Source organism: Osmerus mordax, chromosome 9, assembly GCF_038355195.1.
Source record: "Osmerus mordax isolate fOsmMor3 chromosome 9, fOsmMor3.pri, whole genome shotgun sequence".
In the NCBI taxonomy this organism is placed as follows: domain Eukaryota; kingdom Metazoa; phylum Chordata; class Actinopteri; order Osmeriformes; family Osmeridae; genus Osmerus; species Osmerus mordax.
The window spans coordinates 15875093-15893233 of record NC_090058.1 but is presented as its reverse complement, the minus strand read 5'-3'; the positions used below and the strand labels follow the sequence as shown (position 1 = coordinate 15893233).

The 18141-nt window shown below is 54.4% G+C and overlaps 49 non-coding genes across 49 annotated transcripts; 11 read left to right on the top strand and 38 right to left on the bottom strand.

The window, feature by feature from the left end:
- Positions 1–218: 218 nt before the first annotated feature.
- Positions 219–292, bottom strand: trnan-guu (transfer RNA asparagine (anticodon GUU)). The gene has a single exon. It is a non-coding gene; the product is annotated as a tRNA-Asn (tRNA).
- Positions 293–435: 143 nt separating this feature from the next.
- trnar-ucu (transfer RNA arginine (anticodon UCU)) lies at positions 436–527 on the bottom strand. The gene is given in 2 exon segments: positions 436–471; positions 491–527. It is a non-coding gene; the product is annotated as a tRNA-Arg (tRNA).
- Positions 528–922: 395 nt separating this feature from the next.
- On the top strand, positions 923–995 carry trnak-uuu (transfer RNA lysine (anticodon UUU)). The gene has a single exon. It is a non-coding gene; the product is annotated as a tRNA-Lys (tRNA).
- Positions 996–1226: 231 nt separating this feature from the next.
- On the bottom strand, positions 1227–1300 carry trnat-agu (transfer RNA threonine (anticodon AGU)). Its single transcript has one exon. It is a non-coding gene; the product is annotated as a tRNA-Thr (tRNA).
- A 175-nt stretch (positions 1301–1475) lies between these two features.
- trnae-cuc (transfer RNA glutamic acid (anticodon CUC)) lies at positions 1476–1547 on the bottom strand. The gene has a single exon. It is a non-coding gene; the product is annotated as a tRNA-Glu (tRNA).
- A 376-nt stretch (positions 1548–1923) lies between these two features.
- Positions 1924–1997, bottom strand: trnan-guu (transfer RNA asparagine (anticodon GUU)). The gene has a single exon. It is a non-coding gene; the product is annotated as a tRNA-Asn (tRNA).
- Positions 1998–2140: 143 nt separating this feature from the next.
- On the bottom strand, positions 2141–2232 carry trnar-ucu (transfer RNA arginine (anticodon UCU)). Its single transcript is given in 2 exon segments — positions 2141–2176; positions 2196–2232. It is a non-coding gene; the product is annotated as a tRNA-Arg (tRNA).
- A 395-nt stretch (positions 2233–2627) lies between these two features.
- On the top strand, positions 2628–2700 carry trnak-uuu (transfer RNA lysine (anticodon UUU)). Its single transcript has one exon. It is a non-coding gene; the product is annotated as a tRNA-Lys (tRNA).
- A 231-nt stretch (positions 2701–2931) lies between these two features.
- trnat-agu (transfer RNA threonine (anticodon AGU)) lies at positions 2932–3005 on the bottom strand. Its single transcript has one exon. It is a non-coding gene; the product is annotated as a tRNA-Thr (tRNA).
- Positions 3006–3180: 175 nt separating this feature from the next.
- trnae-cuc (transfer RNA glutamic acid (anticodon CUC)) lies at positions 3181–3252 on the bottom strand. The gene has a single exon. It is a non-coding gene; the product is annotated as a tRNA-Glu (tRNA).
- Positions 3253–3628: 376 nt separating this feature from the next.
- trnan-guu (transfer RNA asparagine (anticodon GUU)) lies at positions 3629–3702 on the bottom strand. The gene has a single exon. It is a non-coding gene; the product is annotated as a tRNA-Asn (tRNA).
- A 143-nt stretch (positions 3703–3845) lies between these two features.
- trnar-ucu (transfer RNA arginine (anticodon UCU)) lies at positions 3846–3937 on the bottom strand. Its single transcript is given in 2 exon segments — positions 3846–3881; positions 3901–3937. It is a non-coding gene; the product is annotated as a tRNA-Arg (tRNA).
- Positions 3938–4332: 395 nt separating this feature from the next.
- trnak-uuu (transfer RNA lysine (anticodon UUU)) lies at positions 4333–4405 on the top strand. Its single transcript has one exon. It is a non-coding gene; the product is annotated as a tRNA-Lys (tRNA).
- A 231-nt stretch (positions 4406–4636) lies between these two features.
- trnat-agu (transfer RNA threonine (anticodon AGU)) lies at positions 4637–4710 on the bottom strand. The gene has a single exon. It is a non-coding gene; the product is annotated as a tRNA-Thr (tRNA).
- Positions 4711–4885: 175 nt separating this feature from the next.
- trnae-cuc (transfer RNA glutamic acid (anticodon CUC)) lies at positions 4886–4957 on the bottom strand. The gene has a single exon. It is a non-coding gene; the product is annotated as a tRNA-Glu (tRNA).
- A 376-nt stretch (positions 4958–5333) lies between these two features.
- On the bottom strand, positions 5334–5407 carry trnan-guu (transfer RNA asparagine (anticodon GUU)). Its single transcript has one exon. It is a non-coding gene; the product is annotated as a tRNA-Asn (tRNA).
- Positions 5408–5550: 143 nt separating this feature from the next.
- Positions 5551–5642, bottom strand: trnar-ucu (transfer RNA arginine (anticodon UCU)). Its single transcript is given in 2 exon segments — positions 5551–5586; positions 5606–5642. It is a non-coding gene; the product is annotated as a tRNA-Arg (tRNA).
- Positions 5643–6037: 395 nt separating this feature from the next.
- trnak-uuu (transfer RNA lysine (anticodon UUU)) lies at positions 6038–6110 on the top strand. Its single transcript has one exon. It is a non-coding gene; the product is annotated as a tRNA-Lys (tRNA).
- Positions 6111–6341: 231 nt separating this feature from the next.
- On the bottom strand, positions 6342–6415 carry trnat-agu (transfer RNA threonine (anticodon AGU)). The gene has a single exon. It is a non-coding gene; the product is annotated as a tRNA-Thr (tRNA).
- A 175-nt stretch (positions 6416–6590) lies between these two features.
- On the bottom strand, positions 6591–6662 carry trnae-cuc (transfer RNA glutamic acid (anticodon CUC)). Its single transcript has one exon. It is a non-coding gene; the product is annotated as a tRNA-Glu (tRNA).
- A 376-nt stretch (positions 6663–7038) lies between these two features.
- trnan-guu (transfer RNA asparagine (anticodon GUU)) lies at positions 7039–7112 on the bottom strand. The gene has a single exon. It is a non-coding gene; the product is annotated as a tRNA-Asn (tRNA).
- Positions 7113–7255: 143 nt separating this feature from the next.
- Positions 7256–7347, bottom strand: trnar-ucu (transfer RNA arginine (anticodon UCU)). Its single transcript is given in 2 exon segments — positions 7256–7291; positions 7311–7347. It is a non-coding gene; the product is annotated as a tRNA-Arg (tRNA).
- Positions 7348–7742: 395 nt separating this feature from the next.
- On the top strand, positions 7743–7815 carry trnak-uuu (transfer RNA lysine (anticodon UUU)). The gene has a single exon. It is a non-coding gene; the product is annotated as a tRNA-Lys (tRNA).
- Positions 7816–8046: 231 nt separating this feature from the next.
- Positions 8047–8120, bottom strand: trnat-agu (transfer RNA threonine (anticodon AGU)). The gene has a single exon. It is a non-coding gene; the product is annotated as a tRNA-Thr (tRNA).
- Positions 8121–8295: 175 nt separating this feature from the next.
- On the bottom strand, positions 8296–8367 carry trnae-cuc (transfer RNA glutamic acid (anticodon CUC)). Its single transcript has one exon. It is a non-coding gene; the product is annotated as a tRNA-Glu (tRNA).
- Positions 8368–8743: 376 nt separating this feature from the next.
- On the bottom strand, positions 8744–8817 carry trnan-guu (transfer RNA asparagine (anticodon GUU)). The gene has a single exon. It is a non-coding gene; the product is annotated as a tRNA-Asn (tRNA).
- A 143-nt stretch (positions 8818–8960) lies between these two features.
- trnar-ucu (transfer RNA arginine (anticodon UCU)) lies at positions 8961–9052 on the bottom strand. The gene is given in 2 exon segments: positions 8961–8996; positions 9016–9052. It is a non-coding gene; the product is annotated as a tRNA-Arg (tRNA).
- Positions 9053–9447: 395 nt separating this feature from the next.
- On the top strand, positions 9448–9520 carry trnak-uuu (transfer RNA lysine (anticodon UUU)). The gene has a single exon. It is a non-coding gene; the product is annotated as a tRNA-Lys (tRNA).
- A 231-nt stretch (positions 9521–9751) lies between these two features.
- On the bottom strand, positions 9752–9825 carry trnat-agu (transfer RNA threonine (anticodon AGU)). The gene has a single exon. It is a non-coding gene; the product is annotated as a tRNA-Thr (tRNA).
- A 175-nt stretch (positions 9826–10000) lies between these two features.
- Positions 10001–10072, bottom strand: trnae-cuc (transfer RNA glutamic acid (anticodon CUC)). The gene has a single exon. It is a non-coding gene; the product is annotated as a tRNA-Glu (tRNA).
- Positions 10073–10448: 376 nt separating this feature from the next.
- trnan-guu (transfer RNA asparagine (anticodon GUU)) lies at positions 10449–10522 on the bottom strand. The gene has a single exon. It is a non-coding gene; the product is annotated as a tRNA-Asn (tRNA).
- A 143-nt stretch (positions 10523–10665) lies between these two features.
- trnar-ucu (transfer RNA arginine (anticodon UCU)) lies at positions 10666–10757 on the bottom strand. The gene is given in 2 exon segments: positions 10666–10701; positions 10721–10757. It is a non-coding gene; the product is annotated as a tRNA-Arg (tRNA).
- A 395-nt stretch (positions 10758–11152) lies between these two features.
- Positions 11153–11225, top strand: trnak-uuu (transfer RNA lysine (anticodon UUU)). The gene has a single exon. It is a non-coding gene; the product is annotated as a tRNA-Lys (tRNA).
- A 231-nt stretch (positions 11226–11456) lies between these two features.
- On the bottom strand, positions 11457–11530 carry trnat-agu (transfer RNA threonine (anticodon AGU)). Its single transcript has one exon. It is a non-coding gene; the product is annotated as a tRNA-Thr (tRNA).
- Positions 11531–11705: 175 nt separating this feature from the next.
- On the bottom strand, positions 11706–11777 carry trnae-cuc (transfer RNA glutamic acid (anticodon CUC)). The gene has a single exon. It is a non-coding gene; the product is annotated as a tRNA-Glu (tRNA).
- A 376-nt stretch (positions 11778–12153) lies between these two features.
- On the bottom strand, positions 12154–12227 carry trnan-guu (transfer RNA asparagine (anticodon GUU)). Its single transcript has one exon. It is a non-coding gene; the product is annotated as a tRNA-Asn (tRNA).
- Positions 12228–12370: 143 nt separating this feature from the next.
- Positions 12371–12462, bottom strand: trnar-ucu (transfer RNA arginine (anticodon UCU)). Its single transcript is given in 2 exon segments — positions 12371–12406; positions 12426–12462. It is a non-coding gene; the product is annotated as a tRNA-Arg (tRNA).
- A 395-nt stretch (positions 12463–12857) lies between these two features.
- On the top strand, positions 12858–12930 carry trnak-uuu (transfer RNA lysine (anticodon UUU)). The gene has a single exon. It is a non-coding gene; the product is annotated as a tRNA-Lys (tRNA).
- A 231-nt stretch (positions 12931–13161) lies between these two features.
- On the bottom strand, positions 13162–13235 carry trnat-agu (transfer RNA threonine (anticodon AGU)). The gene has a single exon. It is a non-coding gene; the product is annotated as a tRNA-Thr (tRNA).
- Positions 13236–13410: 175 nt separating this feature from the next.
- trnae-cuc (transfer RNA glutamic acid (anticodon CUC)) lies at positions 13411–13482 on the bottom strand. The gene has a single exon. It is a non-coding gene; the product is annotated as a tRNA-Glu (tRNA).
- A 376-nt stretch (positions 13483–13858) lies between these two features.
- Positions 13859–13932, bottom strand: trnan-guu (transfer RNA asparagine (anticodon GUU)). Its single transcript has one exon. It is a non-coding gene; the product is annotated as a tRNA-Asn (tRNA).
- Positions 13933–14075: 143 nt separating this feature from the next.
- trnar-ucu (transfer RNA arginine (anticodon UCU)) lies at positions 14076–14167 on the bottom strand. Its single transcript is given in 2 exon segments — positions 14076–14111; positions 14131–14167. It is a non-coding gene; the product is annotated as a tRNA-Arg (tRNA).
- Positions 14168–14562: 395 nt separating this feature from the next.
- On the top strand, positions 14563–14635 carry trnak-uuu (transfer RNA lysine (anticodon UUU)). The gene has a single exon. It is a non-coding gene; the product is annotated as a tRNA-Lys (tRNA).
- A 231-nt stretch (positions 14636–14866) lies between these two features.
- trnat-agu (transfer RNA threonine (anticodon AGU)) lies at positions 14867–14940 on the bottom strand. Its single transcript has one exon. It is a non-coding gene; the product is annotated as a tRNA-Thr (tRNA).
- Positions 14941–15115: 175 nt separating this feature from the next.
- On the bottom strand, positions 15116–15187 carry trnae-cuc (transfer RNA glutamic acid (anticodon CUC)). Its single transcript has one exon. It is a non-coding gene; the product is annotated as a tRNA-Glu (tRNA).
- Positions 15188–15780: 593 nt separating this feature from the next.
- trnar-ucu (transfer RNA arginine (anticodon UCU)) lies at positions 15781–15872 on the bottom strand. The gene is given in 2 exon segments: positions 15781–15816; positions 15836–15872. It is a non-coding gene; the product is annotated as a tRNA-Arg (tRNA).
- A 395-nt stretch (positions 15873–16267) lies between these two features.
- Positions 16268–16340, top strand: trnak-uuu (transfer RNA lysine (anticodon UUU)). The gene has a single exon. It is a non-coding gene; the product is annotated as a tRNA-Lys (tRNA).
- Positions 16341–17485: 1145 nt separating this feature from the next.
- Positions 17486–17577, bottom strand: trnar-ucu (transfer RNA arginine (anticodon UCU)). Its single transcript is given in 2 exon segments — positions 17486–17521; positions 17541–17577. It is a non-coding gene; the product is annotated as a tRNA-Arg (tRNA).
- Positions 17578–17972: 395 nt separating this feature from the next.
- trnak-uuu (transfer RNA lysine (anticodon UUU)) lies at positions 17973–18045 on the top strand. Its single transcript has one exon. It is a non-coding gene; the product is annotated as a tRNA-Lys (tRNA).
- The last annotated feature ends 96 nt before the right edge of the window (positions 18046–18141 follow it).

Sequence of the window (18141 nt, the reverse complement as noted above, 5' to 3'; positions counted from 1 at the left end):
AGGCTTTCTTCTTTTGTACCTGAACGGGAGTGAGAATGGGGCATCGCATGCCTTCCTCGCAAATAAAGCCTCCCGCTCGCTCGCTCGCTCGCTCACCCTTTGACAGCTCAGTTGGTGGAGCGGAGGACTGTATTTTTCCGAGATTTTCCAGCTCCGACGGCGGTACAGCTCATTGTCACACTGGCAAGACCCACAACAGGGGCAAACAAGAACACATTCGTCCCTGGGTGGGCTCGAACCACCATCCTTTCGGTTAACAGCCGAACGCGCTAGCCAATTGCGCCACAGAGACCCTGTTTTTACAGAAATAGGACCGGAAAATGGAAGGAAACGCTGGGAGACGAGTGCCAAAACTCCCACGAAGAAGAGGAGGAGCGGCCGTACAAATAACTCTTCCCGTGAGCCGTCGACGGGGAGTTTGGGGAAAAAAGAGAACGACTCTGGTGGGACTCGAACCCACAACCTTTGAATGGCTTTTCCTCCCCCTGCCTAGAAGTCCAATGCGCTATCCATTGCGCCACAGAGCCCCCGACGACTTACCCGCTTGACGTCTACCTTTTCAACCCTGGCAGCATCAGGTCCCTGTTTGGGCGAGGTGCGTTGGTGGCATGCCTCACTCTGAGGAAGCAATCAGAGCTTGATTTTGCCAGGTAAGTAAAAGACGCTACCAAGTCAGACGCGCTACCGTTGTGCCACGAGGCCTAGTTGTGAGCTCAAGAGGCAACGTTCTGACCTGGCGTCTGATGTGCAACCGTTGTGCCGCAAAGCGCGCTGAGAGTACCGATTAAAGAGGCTCTTTGTGTCGAAGGTGCACCGGCATGCTTGCGAGGGATTCGCCATACCATCCCTCGGGGTTTGTGTGGCGAAGGAGATGTACATGCAGATGTTCCACGAAAAGCTCAGTGTTTCCTGCCACCCCAGAGCCCGGATAGCTCAGTCGGCAGAGCATCAGACTTTTAATCTGAGGGTCCAGGGTTCAAGTCCCTGTTCGGGCGAAGGCTGTTCAAACCGCGTGGCAGCGTGGGATGAAGCGGGCCAAATTGGTCTCTCTTATGTACCTGACTTTGAGGAAACAATGGAAGGAGCAAGGGTCCAGCGTTCTAGGCCCTGTGTGAGCTGTGTGTTCAAACCACAGAGCGTGACTTGTGGCGCGCAACCTTTGTCTCCGTTGCACGCCTGACTTTGAGACAAAGGATGCAAAATTGAGCTGACACCTGCGCCTAAAGAGGCACCGCTGAGATTTGAACTCAGGATCTCCTGTTTACTAGACAGGCGCTTTGACCAACTAAGCCACGGCGCCTTGCTTCATCGGACCAGACGGGCTCAGGCTTCCGTTTTCTCTTCGACTAGGTGCTTTAAGGTGGGGTCGAAAGCCACCTCAGAAAGGTATGCCCAACATGCAGCAAAGGCTCTCAAGGCACCAGAATGAAGAGATTTTCCAGCTTCTTGGACTCTGATGGCGGTCTAAAAACAGATTCCCTGACCGGGAATCGAACCCGGGCCGCGGCGGTGAGAGCGCCGAATCCTAGCCACTAGACCACCAGGGAGAGCTTGGCTTCCTCTGCTCGCTGTCAAAGATGAGGACCACGTTGCAGGACGCAGCTAGTCAAAGGTTTCCACTGGACCTTAAAGTTCCCCCTGACCGGGAATCGAAACCAGCCACTAGACCACCAGGGAGAGACTTAAAAGAGTGGTGCGTCAGCAAAGGCTTTCTTCTTTTGTACCTGAACGGGAGTGAGAATGGGGCATCGCATGCCTTCCTCGCAAATAAAGCCTCCCGCTCGCTCGCTCGCTCGCTCACCCTTTGACAGCTCAGTTGGTGGAGCGGAGGACTGTATTTTTCCGAGATTTTCCAGCTCCGACGGCGGTACAGCTCATTGTCACACTGGCAAGACCCACAACAGGGGCAAACAAGAACACATTCGTCCCTGGGTGGGCTCGAACCACCATCCTTTCGGTTAACAGCCGAACGCGCTAGCCAATTGCGCCACAGAGACCCTGTTTTTACAGAAATAGGACCGGAAAATGGAAGGAAACGCTGGGAGACGAGTGCCAAAACTCCCACGAAGAAGAGGAGGAGCGGCCGTACAAATAACTCTTCCCGTGAGCCGTCGACGGGGAGTTTGGGGAAAAAAGAGAACGACTCTGGTGGGACTCGAACCCACAACCTTTGAATGGCTTTTCCTCCCCCTGCCTAGAAGTCCAATGCGCTATCCATTGCGCCACAGAGCCCCCGACGACTTACCCGCTTGACGTCTACCTTTTCAACCCTGGCAGCATCAGGTCCCTGTTTGGGCGAGGTGCGTTGGTGGCATGCCTCACTCTGAGGAAGCAATCAGAGCTTGATTTTGCCAGGTAAGTAAAAGACGCTACCAAGTCAGACGCGCTACCGTTGTGCCACGAGGCCTAGTTGTGAGCTCAAGAGGCAACGTTCTGACCTGGCGTCTGATGTGCAACCGTTGTGCCGCAAAGCGCGCTGAGAGTACCGATTAAAGAGGCTCTTTGTGTCGAAGGTGCACCGGCATGCTTGCGAGGGATTCGCCATACCATCCCTCGGGGTTTGTGTGGCAAAGGAGATGTACATGCAGATGTTCCACGAAAAGCTCAGTGTTTCCTGCCACCCCAGAGCCCGGATAGCTCAGTCGGCAGAGCATCAGACTTTTAATCTGAGGGTCCAGGGTTCAAGTCCCTGTTCGGGCGAAGGCTGTTCAAACCGCGTGGCAGCGTGGGATGAAGCGGGCCAAATTGGTCTCTCTTATGTACCTGACTTTGAGGAAACAATGGAAGGAGCAAGGGTCCAGCGTTCTAGGCCCTGTGTGAGCTGTGTGTTCAAACCACAGAGCGTGACTTGTGGCGCGCAACCTTTGTCTCCGTTGCACGCCTGACTTTGAGACAAAGGATGCAAAATTGAGCTGACACCTGCGCCTAAAGAGGCACCGCTGAGATTTGAACTCAGGATCTCCTGTTTACTAGACAGGCGCTTTGACCAACTAAGCCACGGCGCCTTGCTTCATCGGACCAGACGGGCTCAGGCTTCCGTTTTCTCTTCGACTAGGTGCTTTAAGGTGGGGTCGAAAGCCACCTTAGAAAGGTATGCCCAACATGCAGCAAAGGCTCTCAAGGCACCAGAATGAAGAGATTTTCCAGCTTCTTGGACTCTGATGGCGGTCTAAAAACAGATTCCCTGACCGGGAATCGAACCCGGGCCGCGGCGGTGAGAGCGCCGAATCCTAGCCACTAGACCACCAGGGAGAGCTTGGCTTCCTCTGCTCGCTGTCAAAGATGAGGACCACGTTGCAGGACGCAGCTAGTCAAAGGTTTCCACTGGACCTTAAAGTTCCCCCTGACCGGGAATCGAAACCAGCCACTAGACCGCCAGGGAGAGACTTAAAAGAGTGGTGCGTCAGCAAAGGCTTTCTTCTTTTGTACCTGAACGGGAGTGAGAATGGGGCATCGCATGCCTTCCTCGCAAATAAAGCCTCCCGCTCGCTCGCTCGCTCGCTCACCCTTTGACAGCTCAGTTGGTGGAGCGGAGGACTGTATTTTTCCGAGATTTTCCAGCTCCGACGGCGGTACAGCTCATTGTCACACTGGCAAGACCCACAACAGGGGCAAACAAGAACACATTCGTCCCTGGGTGGGCTCGAACCACCATCCTTTCGGTTAACAGCCGAACGCGCTAGCCAATTGCGCCACAGAGACCCTGTTTTTACAGAAATAGGACCGGAAAATGGAAGGAAACGCTGGGAGACGAGTGCCAAAACTCCCACGAAGAAGAGGAGGAGCGGCCGTACAAATAACTCTTCCCGTGAGCCGTCGACGGGGAGTTTGGGGAAAAAAGAGAACGACTCTGGTGGGACTCGAACCCACAACCTTTGAATGGCTTTTCCTCCCCCTGCCTAGAAGTCCAATGCGCTATCCATTGCGCCACAGAGCCCCCGACGATTTACCCGCTTGACGTCTACCTTTTGAACCCTGGCAGCATCAGGTCCCTGTTTGGGCGAGGTGCGTTGGTGGCATGCCTCACTCTGAGGAAGCAATCAGAGCTTGATTTTGCCAGGTAAGTAAAAGACGCTACCAAGTCAGACGCGCTACCGTTGTGCCACGAGGCCTAGTTGTGAGCTCAAGAGGCAACGTTCTGACCTGGCGTCTGATGTGCAACCGTTGTGCCGCAAAGCGCGCTGAGAGTACCGATTAAAGAGGCTCTTTGTGTCGAAGGTGCACCGGCATGCTTGCGAGGGATTCGCCATACCATCCCTCGGGGTTTGTGTGGCGAAGGAGATGTACATGCAGATGTTCCACGAAAAGCTCAGTGTTTCCTGCCACCCCAGAGCCCGGATAGCTCAGTCGGCAGAGCATCAGACTTTTAATCTGAGGGTCCAGGGTTCAAGTCCCTGTTCGGGCGAAGGCTGTTCAAACCGCGTGGCAGCGTGGGATGAAGCGGGCCAAATTGGTCTCTCTTATGTACCTGACTTTGAGGAAACAATGGAAGGAGCAAGGGTCCAGCGTTCTAGGCCCTGTGTGAGCTGTGTGTTCAAACCACAGAGCGTGACTTGTGGCGCGCAACCTTTGTCTCCGTTGCACGCCTGACTTTGAGACAAAGGATGCAAAATTGAGCTGACACCTGCGCCTAAAGAGGCACCGCTGAGATTTGAACTCAGGATCTCCTGTTTACTAGACAGGCGCTTTGACCAACTAAGCCACGGCGCCTTGCTTCATCGGACCAGACGGGCTCAGGCTTCCGTTTTCTCTTCGACTAGGTGCTTTAAGGTGGGGTCGAAAGCCACCTTAGAAAGGTATGCCCAACATGCAGCAAAGGCTCTCAAGGCACCAGAATGAAGAGATTTTCCAGCTTCTTGGACTCTGATGGCGGTCTAAAAACAGATTCCCTGACCGGGAATCGAACCCGGGCCGCGGCGGTGAGAGCGCCGAATCCTAGCCACTAGACCACCAGGGAGAGCTTGGCTTCCTCTGCTCGCTGTCAAAGATGAGGACCACGTTGCAGGACGCAGCTAGTCAAAGGTTTCCACTGGACCTTAAAGTTCCCCCTGACCGGGAATCGAAACCAGCCACTAGACCACCAGGGAGAGACTTAAAAGAGTGGTGCGTCAGCAAAGGCTTTCTTCTTTTGTACCTGAACGGGAGTGAGAATGGGGCATCGCATGCCTTCCTCGCAAATAAAGCCTCCCGCTCGCTCGCTCGCTCGCTCACCCTTTGACAGCTCAGTTGGTGGAGCGGAGGACTGTATTTTTCCGAGATTTTCCAGCTCCGACGGCGGTACAGCTCATTGTCACACTGGCAAGACCCACAACAGGGGCAAACAAGAACACATTCGTCCCTGGGTGGGCTCGAACCACCATCCTTTCGGTTAACAGCCGAACGCGCTAGCCAATTGCGCCACAGAGACCCTGTTTTTACAGAAATAGGACCGGAAAATGGAAGGAAACGCTGGGAGACGAGTGCCAAAACTCCCACGAAGAAGAGGAGGAGCGGCCGTACAAATAACTCTTCCCGTGAGCCGTCGACGTGGAGTTTGGGGAAAAAAGAGAACGACTCTGGTGGGACTCGAACCCACAACCTTTGAATGGCTTTTCCTCCCCCTGCCTAGAAGTCCAATGCGCTATCCATTGCGCCACAGAGCCCCCGACGATTTACCCGCTTGACGTCTACCTTTTCAACCCTGGCAGCATCAGGTCCCTGTTTGGGCGAGGTGCGTTGGTGGCATGCCTCACTCTGAGGAAGCAATCAGAGCTTGATTTTGCCAGGTAAGTAAAAGACGCTACCAAGTCAGACGCGCTACCGTTGTGCCACGAGGCCTAGTTGTGAGCTCAAGAGGCAACGTTCTGACCTGGCGTCTGATGTGCAACCGTTGTGCCGCAAAGCGCGCTGAGAGTACCGATTAAAGAGGCTCTTTGTGTCGAAGGTGCACCGGCATGCTTGCGAGGGATTCGCCATACCATCCCTCGGGGTTTGTGTGGCGAAGGAGATGTACATGCAGATGTTCCACGAAAAGCTCAGTGTTTCCTGCCACCCCAGAGCCCGGATAGCTCAGTCGGCAGAGCATCAGACTTTTAATCTGAGGGTCCAGGGTTCAAGTCCCTGTTCGGGCGAAGGCTGTTCAAACCGCGTGGCAGCGTGGGATGAAGCGGGCCAAATTGGTCTCTCTTATGTACCTGACTTTGAGGAAACAATGGAAGGAGCAAGGGTCCAGCGTTCTAGGCCCTGTGTGAGCTGTGTGTTCAAACCACAGAGCGTGACTTGTGGCGCGCAACCTTTGTCTCCGTTGCACGCCTGACTTTGAGACAAAGGATGCAAAATTGAGCTGACACCTGCGCCTAAAGAGGCACCGCTGAGATTTGAACTCAGGATCTCCTGTTTACTAGACAGGCGCTTTGACCAACTAAGCCACGGCGCCTTGCTTCATCGGACCAGACGGGCTCAGGCTTCCGTTTTCTCTTCGACTAGGTGCTTTAAGGTGGGGTCGAAAGCCACCTCAGAAAGGTATGCCCAACATGCAGCAAAGGCTCTCAAGGCACCAGAATGAAGAGATTTTCCAGCTTCTTGGACTCTGATGGCGGTCTAAAAACAGATTCCCTGACCGGGAATCGAACCCGGGCCGCGGCGGTGAGAGCGCCGAATCCTAGCCACTAGACCACCAGGGAGAGCTTGGCTTCCTCTGCTCGCTGTCAAAGATGAGGACCACGTTGCAGGACGCAGCTAGTCAAAGGTTTCCACTGGACCTTAAAGTTCCCCCTGACCGGGAATCGAAACCAGCCACTAGACCACCAGGGAGAGACTTAAAAGAGTGGTGCGTCAGCAAAGGCTTTCTTCTTTTGTACCTGAACGGGAGTGAGAATGGGGCATCGCATGCCTTCCTCGCAAATAAAGCCTCCCGCTCGCTCGCTCGCTCGCTCACCCTTTGACAGCTCAGTTGGTGGAGCGGAGGACTGTATTTTTCCGAGATTTTCCAGCTCCGACGGCGGTACAGCTCATTGTCACACTGGCAAGACCCACAACAGGGGCAAACAAGAACACATTCGTCCCTGGGTGGGCTCGAACCACCATCCTTTCGGTTAACAGCCGAACGCGCTAGCCAATTGCGCCACAGAGACCCTGTTTTTACAGAAATAGGACCGGAAAATGGAAGGAAACGCTGGGAGACGAGTGCCAAAACTCCCACGAAGAAGAGGAGGAGCGGCCGTACAAATAACTCTTCCCGTGAGCCGTCGACGGGGAGTTTGGGGAAAAAAGAGAACGACTCTGGTGGGACTCGAACCCACAACCTTTGAATGGCTTTTCCTCCCCCTGCCTAGAAGTCCAATGCGCTATCCATTGCGCCACAGAGCCCCCGACGACTTACCCGCTTGACGTCTACCTTTTCAACCCTGGCAGCATCAGGTCCCTGTTTGGGCGAGGTGCGTTGGTGGCATGCCTCACTCTGAGGAAGCAATCAGAGCTTGATTTTGCCAGGTAAGTAAAAGACGCTACCAAGTCAGACGCGCTACCGTTGTGCCACGAGGCCTAGTTGTGAGCTCAAGAGGCAACGTTCTGACCTGGCGTCTGATGTGCAACCGTTGTGCCGCAAAGCGCGCTGAGAGTACCGATTAAAGAGGCTCTTTGTGTCGAAGGTGCACCGGCATGCTTGCGAGGGATTCGCCATACCATCCCTCGGGGTTTGTGTGGCGAAGGAGATGTACATGCAGATGTTCCACGAAAAGCTCAGTGTTTCCTGCCACCCCAGAGCCCGGATAGCTCAGTCGGCAGAGCATCAGACTTTTAATCTGAGGGTCCAGGGTTCAAGTCCCTGTTCGGGCGAAGGCTGTTCAAACCGCGTGGCAGCGTGGGATGAAGCGGGCCAAATTGGTCTCTCTTATGTACCTGACTTTGAGGAAACAATGGAAGGAGCAAGGGTCCAGCGTTCTAGGCCCTGTGTGAGCTGTGTGTTCAAACCACAGAGCGTGACTTGTGGCGCGCAACCTTTGTCTCCGTTGCACGCCTGACTTTGAGACAAAGGATGCAAAATTGAGCTGACACCTGCGCCTAAAGAGGCACCGCTGAGATTTGAACTCAGGATCTCCTGTTTACTAGACAGGCGCTTTGACCAACTAAGCCACGGCGCCTTGCTTCATCGGACCAGACGGGCTCAGGCTTCCGTTTTCTCTTCGACTAGGTGCTTTAAGGTGGGGTCGAAAGCCACCTCAGAAAGGTATGCCCAACATGCAGCAAAGGCTCTCAAGGCACCAGAATGAAGAGATTTTCCAGCTTCTTGGACTCTGATGGCGGTCTAAAAACAGATTCCCTGACCGGGAATCGAACCCGGGCCGCGGCGGTGAGAGCGCCGAATCCTAGCCACTAGACCACCAGGGAGAGCTTGGCTTCCTCTGCTCGCTGTCAAAGATGAGGACCACGTTGCAGGACGCAGCTAGTCAAAGGTTTCCACTGGACCTTAAAGTTCCCCCTGACCGGGAATCGAAACCAGCCACTAGACCACCAGGGAGAGACTTAAAAGAGTGGTGCGTCAGCAAAGGCTTTCTTCTTTTGTACCTGAACGGGAGTGAGAATGGGGCATCGCATGCCTTCCTCGCAAATAAAGCCTCCCGCTCGCTCGCTCGCTCGCTCACCCTTTGACAGCTCAGTTGGTGGAGCGGAGGACTGTATTTTTCCGAGATTTTCCAGCTCCGACGGCGGTACAGCTCATTGTCACACTGGCAAGACCCACAACAGGGGCAAACAAGAACACATTCGTCCCTGGGTGGGCTCGAACCACCATCCTTTCGGTTAACAGCCGAACGCGCTAGCCAATTGCGCCACAGAGACCCTGTTTTTACAGAAATAGGACCGGAAAATGGAAGGAAACGCTGGGAGACGAGTGCCAAAACTCCCACGAAGAAGAGGAGGAGCGGCCGTACAAATAACTCTTCCCGTGAGCCGTCGACGGGGAGTTTGGGGAAAAAAGAGAACGACTCTGGTGGGACTCGAACCCACAACCTTTGAATGGCTTTTCCTCCCCCTGCCTAGAAGTCCAATGCGCTATCCATTGCGCCACAGAGCCCCCGACGACTTACCCGCTTGACGTCTACCTTTTCAACCCTGGCAGCATCAGGTCCCTGTTTGGGCGAGGTGCGTTGGTGGCATGCCTCACTCTGAGGAAGCAATCAGAGCTTGATTTTGCCAGGTAAGTAAAAGACGCTACCAAGTCAGACGCGCTACCGTTGTGCCACGAGGCCTAGTTGTGAGCTCAAGAGGCAACGTTCTGACCTGGCGTCTGATGTGCAACCGTTGTGCCGCAAAGCGCGCTGAGAGTACCGATTAAAGAGGCTCTTTGTGTCGAAGGTGCACCGGCATGCTTGCGAGGGATTCGCCATACCATCCCTCGGGGTTTGTGTGGCAAAGGAGATGTACATGCAGATGTTCCACGAAAAGCTCAGTGTTTCCTGCCACCCCAGAGCCCGGATAGCTCAGTCGGCAGAGCATCAGACTTTTAATCTGAGGGTCCAGGGTTCAAGTCCCTGTTCGGGCGAAGGCTGTTCAAACCGCGTGGCAGCGTGGGATGAAGCGGGCCAAATTGGTCTCTCTTATGTACCTGACTTTGAGGAAACAATGGAAGGAGCAAGGGTCCAGCGTTCTAGGCCCTGTGTGAGCTGTGTGTTCAAACCACAGAGCGTGACTTGTGGCGCGCAACCTTTGTCTCCGTTGCACGCCTGACTTTGAGACAAAGGATGCAAAATTGAGCTGACACCTGCGCCTAAAGAGGCACCGCTGAGATTTGAACTCAGGATCTCCTGTTTACTAGACAGGCGCTTTGACCAACTAAGCCACGGCGCCTTGCTTCATCGGACCAGACGGGCTCAGGCTTCCGTTTTCTCTTCGACTAGGTGCTTTAAGGTGGGGTCGAAAGCCACCTTAGAAAGGTATGCCCAACATGCAGCAAAGGCTCTCAAGGCACCAGAATGAAGAGATTTTCCAGCTTCTTGGACTCTGATGGCGGTCTAAAAACAGATTCCCTGACCGGGAATCGAACCCGGGCCGCGGCGGTGAGAGCGCCGAATCCTAGCCACTAGACCACCAGGGAGAGCTTGGCTTCCTCTGCTCGCTGTCAAAGATGAGGACCACGTTGCAGGACGCAGCTAGTCAAAGGTTTCCACTGGACCTTAAAGTTCCCCCTGACCGGGAATCGAAACCAGCCACTAGACCGCCAGGGAGAGACTTAAAAGAGTGGTGCGTCAGCAAAGGCTTTCTTCTTTTGTACCTGAACGGGAGTGAGAATGGGGCATCGCATGCCTTCCTCGCAAATAAAGCCTCCCGCTCGCTCGCTCGCTCGCTCACCCTTTGACAGCTCAGTTGGTGGAGCGGAGGACTGTATTTTTCCGAGATTTTCCAGCTCCGACGGCGGTACAGCTCATTGTCACACTGGCAAGACCCACAACAGGGGCAAACAAGAACACATTCGTCCCTGGGTGGGCTCGAACCACCATCCTTTCGGTTAACAGCCGAACGCGCTAGCCAATTGCGCCACAGAGACCCTGTTTTTACAGAAATAGGACCGGAAAATGGAAGGAAACGCTGGGAGACGAGTGCCAAAACTCCCACGAAGAAGAGGAGGAGCGGCCGTACAAATAACTCTTCCCGTGAGCCGTCGACGGGGAGTTTGGGGAAAAAAGAGAACGACTCTGGTGGGACTCGAACCCACAACCTTTGAATGGCTTTTCCTCCCCCTGCCTAGAAGTCCAATGCGCTATCCATTGCGCCACAGAGCCCCCGACGATTTACCCGCTTGACGTCTACCTTTTGAACCCTGGCAGCATCAGGTCCCTGTTTGGGCGAGGTGCGTTGGTGGCATGCCTCACTCTGAGGAAGCAATCAGAGCTTGATTTTGCCAGGTAAGTAAAAGACGCTACCAAGTCAGACGCGCTACCGTTGTGCCACGAGGCCTAGTTGTGAGCTCAAGAGGCAACGTTCTGACCTGGCGTCTGATGTGCAACCGTTGTGCCGCAAAGCGCGCTGAGAGTACCGATTAAAGAGGCTCTTTGTGTCGAAGGTGCACCGGCATGCTTGCGAGGGATTCGCCATACCATCCCTCGGGGTTTGTGTGGCGAAGGAGATGTACATGCAGATGTTCCACGAAAAGCTCAGTGTTTCCTGCCACCCCAGAGCCCGGATAGCTCAGTCGGCAGAGCATCAGACTTTTAATCTGAGGGTCCAGGGTTCAAGTCCCTGTTCGGGCGAAGGCTGTTCAAACCGCGTGGCAGCGTGGGATGAAGCGGGCCAAATTGGTCTCTCTTATGTACCTGACTTTGAGGAAACAATGGAAGGAGCAAGGGTCCAGCGTTCTAGGCCCTGTGTGAGCTGTGTGTTCAAACCACAGAGCGTGACTTGTGGCGCGCAACCTTTGTCTCCGTTGCACGCCTGACTTTGAGACAAAGGATGCAAAATTGAGCTGACACCTGCGCCTAAAGAGGCACCGCTGAGATTTGAACTCAGGATCTCCTGTTTACTAGACAGGCGCTTTGACCAACTAAGCCACGGCGCCTTGCTTCATCGGACCAGACGGGCTCAGGCTTCCGTTTTCTCTTCGACTAGGTGCTTTAAGGTGGGGTCGAAAGCCACCTTAGAAAGGTATGCCCAACATGCAGCAAAGGCTCTCAAGGCACCAGAATGAAGAGATTTTCCAGCTTCTTGGACTCTGATGGCGGTCTAAAAACAGATTCCCTGACCGGGAATCGAACCCGGGCCGCGGCGGTGAGAGCGCCGAATCCTAGCCACTAGACCACCAGGGAGAGCTTGGCTTCCTCTGCTCGCTGTCAAAGATGAGGACCACGTTGCAGGACGCAGCTAGTCAAAGGTTTCCACTGGACCTTAAAGTTCCCCCTGACCGGGAATCGAAACCAGCCACTAGACCACCAGGGAGAGACTTAAAAGAGTGGTGCGTCAGCAAAGGCTTTCTTCTTTTGTACCTGAACGGGAGTGAGAATGGGGCATCGCATGCCTTCCTCGCAAATAAAGCCTCCCGCTCGCTCGCTCGCTCGCTCACCCTTTGACAGCTCAGTTGGTGGAGCGGAGGACTGTATTTTTCCGAGATTTTCCAGCTCCGACGGCGGTACAGCTCATTGTCACACTGGCAAGACCCACAACAGGGGCAAACAAGAACACATTCGTCCCTGGGTGGGCTCGAACCACCATCCTTTCGGTTAACAGCCGAACGCGCTAGCCAATTGCGCCACAGAGACCCTGTTTTTACAGAAATAGGACCGGAAAATGGAAGGAAACGCTGGGAGACGAGTGCCAAAACTCCCACGAAGAAGAGGAGGAGCGGCCGTACAAATAACTCTTCCCGTGAGCCGTCGACGGGGAGTTTGGGGAAAAAAGAGAACGACTCTGGTGGGACTCGAACCCACAACCTTTGAATGGCTTTTCCTCCCCCTGCCTAGAAGTCCAATGCGCTATCCATTGCGCCACAGAGCCCCCGACGATTTACCCGCTTGACGTCTACCTTTTGAACCCTGGCAGCATCAGGTCCCTGTTTGGGCGAGGTGCGTTGGTGGCATGCCTCACTCTGAGGAAGCAATCAGAGCTTGATTTTGCCAGGTAAGTAAAAGACGCTACCAAGTCAGACGCGCTACCGTTGTGCCACGAGGCCTAGTTGTGAGCTCAAGAGGCAACGTTCTGACCTGGCGTCTGATGTGCAACCGTTGTGCCGCAAAGCGCGCTGAGAGTACCGATTAAAGAGGCTCTTTGTGTCGAAGGTGCACCGGCATGCTTGCGAGGGATTCGCCATACCATCCCTCGGGGTTTGTGTGGCGAAGGAGATGTACATGCAGATGTTCCACGAAAAGCTCAGTGTTTCCTGCCACCCCAGAGCCCGGATAGCTCAGTCGGCAGAGCATCAGACTTTTAATCTGAGGGTCCAGGGTTCAAGTCCCTGTTCGGGCGAAGGCTGTTCAAACCGCGTGGCAGCGTGGGATGAAGCGGGCCAAATTGGTCTCTCTTATGTACCTGACTTTGAGGAAACAATGGAAGGAGCAAGGGTCCAGCGTTCTAGGCCCTGTGTGAGCTGTGTGTTCAAACCACAGAGCGTGACTTGTGGCGCGCAACCTTTGTCTCCGTTGCACGCCTGACTTTGAGACAAAGGATGCAAAATTGAGCTGACACCTGCGCCTAAAGAGGCACCGCTGAGATTTGAACTCAGGATCTCCTGTTTACTAGACAGGCGCTTTGACCAACTAAGCCACGGCGCCTTGCTTCATCGGACCAGACGGGCTCAGGCTTCCGTTTTCTCTTCGACTAGGTGCTTTAAGGTGGGGTCGAAAGCCACCTTAGAAAGGTATGCCCAACATGCAGCAAAGGCTCTCAAGGCACCAGAATGAAGAGATTTTCCAGCTTCTTGGACTCTGATGGCGGTCTAAAAACAGATTCCCTGACCGGGAATCGAACCCGGGCCGCGGCGGTGAGAGCGCCGAATCCTAGCCACTAGACCACCAGGGAGAGCTTGGCTTCCTCTGCTCGCTGTCAAAGATGAGGACCACGTTGCAGGACGCAGCTAGTCAAAGGTTTCCACTGGACCTTAAAGTTCCCCCTGACCGGGAATCGAAACCAGCCACTAGACCACCAGGGAGAGACTTAAAAGAGTGGTGCGTCAGCAAAGGCTTTCTTCTTTTGTACCTGAACGGGAGTGAGAATGGGGCATCGCATGCCTTCCTCGCAAATAAAGCCTCCCGCTCGCTCGCTCGCTCGCTCACCCTTTGACAGCTCAGTTGGTGGAGCGGAGGACTGTATTTTTCCGAGATTTTCCAGCTCCGACGGCGGTACAGCTCATTGTCACACTGGCAAGACCCACAACAGGGGCAAACAAGAACACATTCGTCCCTGGGTGGGCTCGAACCACCATCCTTTCGGTTAACAGCCGAACGCGCTAGCCAATTGCGCCACAGAGACCCTGTTTTTACAGAAATAGGACCGGAAAATGGAAGGAAACGCTGGGAGACGAGTGCCAAAACTCCCACGAAGAAGAGGAGGAGCGGCCGTACAAATAACTCTTCCCGTGAGCCGTCGACGGGGAGTTTGGGGAAAAAAGAGAACGACTCTGGTGGGACTCGAACCCACAACCTTTGAATGGCTTTTCCTCCCCCTGCCTAGAAGTCCAATGCGCTATCCATTGCGCCACAGAGCCCCCGACGATTTACCCGCTTGACGTCTACCTTTTGAACCCTGGCAGCATCAGGTCCCTGTTTGGGCGAGGTGCGTTGGTGGCATGCCTCACTCTGAGGAAGCAATCAGAGCTTGATTTTGCCAGGTAAGTAAAAGACGCTACCAAGTCAGACGCGCTACCGTTGTGCCACGAGGCCTAGTTGTGAGCTCAAGAGGCAACGTTCTGACCTGGCGTCTGATGTGCAACCGTTGTGCCGCAAAGCGCGCTGAGAGTACCGATTAAAGAGGCTCTTTGTGTCGAAGGTGCACCGGCATGCTTGCGAGGGATTCGCCATACCATCCCTCGGGGTTTGTGTGGCAAAGGAGATGTACATGCAGATGTTCCACGAAAAGCTCAGTGTTTCCTGCCACCCCAGAGCCCGGATAGCTCAGTCGGCAGAGCATCAGACTTTTAATCTGAGGGTCCAGGGTTCAAGTCCCTGTTCGGGCAAAGGCTGTTCAAACCGCGTGGCAGCGTGGGATGAAGCGGGCCAAATTGGTCTCTCTTATGTACCTGACTTTGAGGAAACAATGGAAGGAGCAAGGGTCCAGCGTTCTAGGCCCTGTGTGAGCTGTGTGTTCAAACCACAGAGCGTGACTTGTGGCGCGCAACCTTTGTCTCCGTTGCACGCCTGACTTTGAGACAAAGGATGCAAAATTGAGCTGACACCTGCGCCTAAAGAGGCACCGCTGAGATTTGAACTCAGGATCTCCTGTTTACTAGACAGGCGCTTTGACCAACTAAGCCACGGCGCCTTGCTTCATCGGACCAGACGGGCTCAGGCTTCCGTTTTCTCTTCGACTAGGTGCTTTAAGGTGGGGTCGAAAGCCACCTTAGAAAGGTATGCCCAACATGCAGCAAAGGCTCTCAAGGCACCAGAATGAAGAGATTTTCCAGCTTCTTGGACTCTGATGGCGGTCTAAAAACAGATTCCCTGACCGGGAATCGAACCCGGGCCGCGGCGGTGAGAGCGCCGAATCCTAGCCACTAGACCACCAGGGAGAGCTTGGCTTCCTCTGCTCGCTGTCAAAGATGAGGACCACGTTGCAGGACGCAGCTAGTCAAAGGTTTCCACTGGACCTTAAAGTTCCCCCTGACCGGGAATCGAAACCAGCCACTAGACCACCAGGGAGAGACTTAAAAGAGTGGTGCGTCAGCAAAGGCTTTCTTCTTTTGTACCTGAACGGGAGTGAGAATGGGGCATCGCATGCCTTCCTCGCAAATAAAGCCTCCCGCTCGCTCGCTCGCTCGCTCACCCTTTGACAGCTCAGTTGGTGGAGCGGAGGACTGTATTTTTCCGAGATTTTCCAGCTCCGACGGCGGTACAGCTCATTGTCACACTGGCAAGACCCACAACAGGGGCAAACAAGAACACATTCGTCCCTGGGTGGGCTCGAACCACCATCCTTTCGGTTAACAGCCGAACGCGCTAGCCAATTGCGCCACAGAGACCCTGTTTTTACAGAAATAGGACCGGAAAATGGAAGGAAACGCTGGGAGACGAGTGCCAAAACTCCCACGAAGAAGAGGAGGAGCGGCCGTACAAATAACTCTTCCCGTGAGCCGTCGACGGGGAGTTTGGGGAAAAAAGAGAACGACTCTGGTGGGACTCGAACCCACAACCTTTGAATGGCTTTTCCTCCCCCTGCCTAGAAGTCCAATGCGCTATCCATTGCGCCACAGAGCCCCCGACAATTTACCCGCTTGACGTCTACCTTTTCAACCCTGGCAGCATCAGGTCCCTGTTTGGGCGAGGTGCGTTGGTGGCATGCCTCACTCTGAGGAAGCAATCAGAGCTTGATTTTGCCAGGTAAGTAAAAGACGCTACCAAGTCAGACGCGCTACCGTTGTGCCACGAGGCCTAGTTGTGAGCTCAAGAGGCAACGTTCTGACCTGGCGTCTGATGTGCAACCGTTGTGCCGCAAAGCGCGCTGAGAGTACCGATTAAAGAGGCTCTTTGTGTCGAAGGTGCACCGGCATGCTTGCGAGGGATTCGCCATACCATCCCTCGGGGTTTGTGTGGCGAAGGAGATGTACATGCAGATGTTCCACGAAAAGCTCAGTGTTTCCTGCCACCCCAGAGCCCGGATAGCTCAGTCGGCAGAGCATCAGACTTTTAATCTGAGGGTCCAGGGTTCAAGTCCCTGTTCGGGCGAAGGCTGTTCAAACCGCGTGGCAGCGTGGGATGAAGCGGGCCAAATTGGTCTCTCTTATGTACCTGACTTTGAGGAAACAATGGAAGGAGCAAGGGTCCAGCGTTCTAGGCCCTGTGTGAGCTGTGTGTTCAAACCACAGAGCGTGACTTGTGGCGCGCAACCTTTGTCTCCGTTGCACGCCTGACTTTGAGACAAAGGATGCAAAATTGAGCTGACACCTGCGCCTAAAGAGGCACCGCTGAGATTTGAACTCAGGATCTCCTGTTTACTAGACAGGCGCTTTGACCAACTAAGCCACGGCGCCTTGCTTCATCGGACCAGACGGGCTCAGGCTTCCGTTTTCTCTTCGACTAGGTGCTTTAAGGTGGGGTCGAAAGCCACCTTAGAAAGGTATGCCCAACATGCAGCAAAGGCTCTCAAGGCACCAGAATGAAGAGATTTTCCAGCTTCTTGGACTCTGATGGCGGTCTAAAAACAGATTCCCTGACCGGGAATCGAACCCGGGCCGCGGCGGTGAGAGCGCCGAATCCTAGCCACTAGACCACCAGGGAGAGCTTGGCTTCCTCTGCTCGCTGTCAAAGATGAGGACCACGTTGCAGGACGCAGCTAGTCAAAGGTTTCCACTGGACCTTAAAGTTCCCCCTGACCGGGAATCGAAACCAGCCACTAGACCACCAGGGAGAGACTTAAAAGAGTGGTGCGTCAGCAAAGGCTTTCTTCTTTTGTACCTGAACGGGAGTGAGAATGGGGCATCGCATGCCTTCCTCGCAAATAAAGCCTCCCGCTCGCTCGCTCGCTCGCTCACCCTTTGACAGCTCAGTTGGTGGAGCGGAGGACTGTATTTTTCCGAGATTTTCCAGCTCCGACGGCGGTACAGCTCATTGTCACACTGGCAAGACCCACAACAGGGGCAAACAAGAACACATTCGTCCCTGGGTGGGCTCGAACCACCATCCTTTCGGTTAACAGCCGAACGCGCTAGCCAATTGCGCCACAGAGACCCTGTTTTTACAGAAATAGGACCGGAAAATGGAAGGAAACGCTGGGAGACGAGTGCCAAAACTCCCACGAAGAAGAGGAGGAGCGGCCGTACAAATAACTCTTCCCGTGAGCCGTCGACGTGGAGTTTGGGGAAAAAAGAGAACGACTCTGGTGGGACTCGAACCCACAACCTTTGAATGGCTTTTCCTCCCCCTGCCTAGAAGTCCAATGCGCTATCCATTGCGCCACAGAGCCCCCGACAATTTACCCGCTTGACGTCTACCTTTTCAACCCTGGCAGCATCAGGTCCCTGTTTGGGCGAGGTGCGTTGGTGGCATGCCTCACTCTGAGGAAGCAATCAGAGCTTGATTTTGCCAGGTAAGTAAAAGACGCTACCAAGTCAGACGCGCTACCGTTGTGCCACGAGGCCTAGTTGTGAGCTCAAGAGGCAACGTTCTGACCTGGCGTCTGATGTGCAACCGTTGTGCCGCAAAGCGCGCTGAGAGTACCGATTAAAGAGGCTCTTTGTGTCGAAGGTGCACCGGCATGCTTGCGAGGGATTCGCCATACCATCCCTCGGGGTTTGTGTGGCGAAGGAGATGTACATGCAGATGTTCCACGAAAAGCTCAGTGTTTCCTGCCACCCCAGAGCCCGGATAGCTCAGTCGGCAGAGCATCAGACTTTTAATCTGAGGGTCCAGGGTTCAAGTCCCTGTTCGGGCGAAGGCTGTTCAAACCGCGTGGCAGCGTGGGATGAAGCGGGCCAAATTGGTCTCTCTTATGTACCTGACTTTGAGGAAACAATGGAAGGAGCAAGGG